This window comes from Bison bison, unplaced genomic scaffold (assembly GCF_000754665.1).
Source record: "Bison bison bison isolate TAMUID 2011002044 unplaced genomic scaffold, Bison_UMD1.0 scf7180017862587, whole genome shotgun sequence".
Classification (NCBI taxonomy): domain Eukaryota; kingdom Metazoa; phylum Chordata; class Mammalia; order Artiodactyla; family Bovidae; genus Bison; species Bison bison.
In genome coordinates this window covers 12,944-15,170 of record NW_011493159.1, presented here as the reverse complement: position 1 = coordinate 15,170, position 2,227 = coordinate 12,944, and positions in this window count along the sequence as shown.

Genomic DNA, 2,227 nt, shown 5'->3' with positions numbered 1-2,227 from the left:
CAGAGGAAGCAAAAGAATGATGAATAATGAACAGTGAAGCATGTCAATCTGTGGTTGCTAAAGAAAGAAATTTTACCCTGGGAAGTCAGGAACAGTCTCTTGATAACTTAGTATAATTATTTCATCAGCCAGTAAAGAATAGTTTTGATTGGAACAGGTCTTTAATATACCAGAAAGACCTTCATAGAAGAACTGTTTAAAGTACAGTAAATAGTAATAGTTTTTTTAAAAGTCTGTCTTTTTTATTTTAAAAATAAAATTCCCCTTACTAATGCAATTGTTTCATGGAAGTGGGCTATGGTCTATTCCTTTTTTCATACAGTGAACAAATTGAGATTTCTTTTAAAAATTTTTCTGACATATTTTACGTCAACTCTAGGTAAATAATATTTTCACATAATAGTCTCCTATAATCTATAACTGGCAACTAAGTACATAATCCAATGCCCCACTCCTTGAAGTATCTTTGATTGTCATGCTACGAATATTGCCTTATTTACATATAATATCTTTCTCTGCACGGTAAAAAATTCCTTTTTGTATACAACTTACAAAAGCCTCTTTAAAGCAAATACATTGAAATCGTGGCTAATCAGAAAGTATTAAGCCAAACCTTAATAACTCAGAAATGGTATAAGCCACTTGAACATACTGATGTCAAGGTCATTTGGAGAGAGAAGGTGGTTTAGCCACTAAGTACCCTTCCGCCAGGGTCCTCTGTCCATGGGATTCTCCAGGCAAGAATACTGGAGTGGGTAGCCATTCCCTTCTGCAGGGGATCTTCCCAACCCAGGGATCAAACCCATGCCTCTTAAACTGCAGGCGGATCCTTTAGCACTGAGCCAGAGAGAAGAGACACACACACAAACACTTCCTCAGACAGATTTTGTGGGAAAATGGATTACACTTGTATTTTACAGAGTAGGTGATATTATTAAGAAGATTGAAATCCATCAAACTAAAAAGTTTCCTTAGAACTGAGTGAAATAATGTATTTAAAGATCTGAAAGTTGGATATTTAATCCATTTAGTTCTCAAAGTTTCTGAATTCTAATATGGAAAGGCATTTGCTGTTAGACCAAGAATATGGAGGTTGCTGCTGCTGCTAAGTCACTTACAGCGGTATAATTCAAAGCACAGTAAACAGTAAGTGAACTGTAAGTATCAAAATCACCTGGAGTATTTAGTAGGAAGACTGATATCATCAATGACATTTGAGAAACACTGATTTAGGTATTTATTCTGGGTTATTCCCTTGATGCTCAAACAGGTCTTTGTAACCTCTCTGTGTGAAAAGTTATTAGATATGCTAAATTTATGTGTTGCCCTGTTCTCAAATGACAGCAACAAATAAGGTACTTTGTGGGATTTTTAAAAATAGCACATTTTTGTATTTTGCAAACCCATTTTCTACTCTTATTTATGTAAAGGTCAAGGCCTTCAGGGAACTTTGATAAAAAAAGGTTTGTTGAGACATAAAGTGGTGAAGTATTGATACTATTTTAAGCTATAATTTCCTAGATGGCAGAGAATGTTTAACTGAACCATGGACATACGGGAAAATCTTTACAAAGACAAACAAACGTTTTGATGATGATGACTATTAACAAAAATAGAGAAGAGCAGTTTAATATTGACTCAGTAGAATATGAGAAACACTAAGTGAATGTTTATTTATACCCCCCACACAAAAGCCAGTTAACAGTTTTTGCTGAGCATGGGAAAAAAAAACTTCTCTATCTTCCGATTTAGACACTGCAGTCAGTGAAATCTATGGAAGGTTCAGAGAGTCGTGGTTTACAATAAGCTCCAAAACTTTCTGTGTCTTTCTGGTGAACTTAATTATCACAGTGTCTTTTAAACCCCATATGGGCAATTTCTATTGATTATAATGCTGCCTACTGCTGAGAGCAAAACCGATCCACTGCACGCTCCAGAGTGGATAATCCTTGCCAGCAGGTCACTTATGCCTCCCAAAGTTTCCTTTTAACACAATTAATGATGATGATGATGGTGGTGGTAATAATAATAATAATCCTTAATGCTTACTCAATACATTCTACTAAGATAGCTGGAAAATTAAATAGGTTTTCTTTATAGTTCTAATTCAATACATGATTTTGGATTCTGGTCACCTAAACATAGGGCTTCACCTGCAGTGGCAGAGATGCAAGTTCAATCCCTGGGTCAGCAAGTTCCTCTGGAGGAGGGCACAGCAACCCACCTC